At 56.2% G+C, this 559-nt stretch overlaps 1 long non-coding RNA gene across 1 annotated transcript in view; it reads left to right on the forward strand.

The window, feature by feature from the left end:
* Positions 1-315, forward strand: part of LOC146599072 (uncharacterized) — a 2,209-nt gene extending 1,894 nt beyond the window's left edge. The window contains exon 3 of the long non-coding RNA XR_014895118.1: positions 52-315. This is a non-coding gene — a long non-coding RNA (uncharacterized LOC146599072). The remainder of the gene's footprint in view (positions 1-51) is intronic.
* Positions 316-559: the final 244 nt, after the last annotated feature.

A 559-nucleotide genomic window follows, 5' to 3' on the forward strand; every position in this document is an offset into this window, starting at 1 on the left:
AACACAAAAAATGCACTTTCGGAGCAAAACGCAAGCTTACCATGTCTGCAGGCTTCCCCCCCGCGACTGAAATGCCACTTTACGTGTCCAGCGATCCCAAAGCGGGCAACTACGGCCAGGCGCCGGGGCTCATCGCAGCGGGCGGCTCGACCGTGCGCCGCCACCACCCCCCAAAAAACCGAAAATCAAAAGCAAAATAATAAAAAAAAGCAACAAAAATAAAATTAAGAAAAAAGAAAAAGAAAAAGAAAAAAAAAAGACTGGTCCAGCTTCTTTCCTGGCAGGAATCGTCCCTGGTAGGACTGCCCAAAATAAGCAGCTGCAATCCAAAGGCTTTATTTAAAGCTTCCCCCCTCCTCCTCCTCCTCTCCTTGCCTCGCTCTCTCTCTCCCTCTCCCTGTTACACACAGAGAGAAAGGGAGACACACACAGGTTACACGAACGGGAGGCAGGAGCCGGCGCTCCCGGGCTGCCGGTGACAGGCGCACACGCGGCCGGGACCTGGGGACACGGGCGCGGCGTGGGGCGGGCACGAGCGCGGCGTGGGCGCGGGGTGAGA

Source organism: Rhea americana, unplaced genomic scaffold (genome assembly GCF_003343005.1).
Source record: "Rhea americana isolate MKP2758 unplaced genomic scaffold, rheAme1 scaffold_148, whole genome shotgun sequence".
In the NCBI taxonomy this organism is placed as follows: domain Eukaryota; kingdom Metazoa; phylum Chordata; class Aves; order Rheiformes; family Rheidae; genus Rhea; species Rhea americana.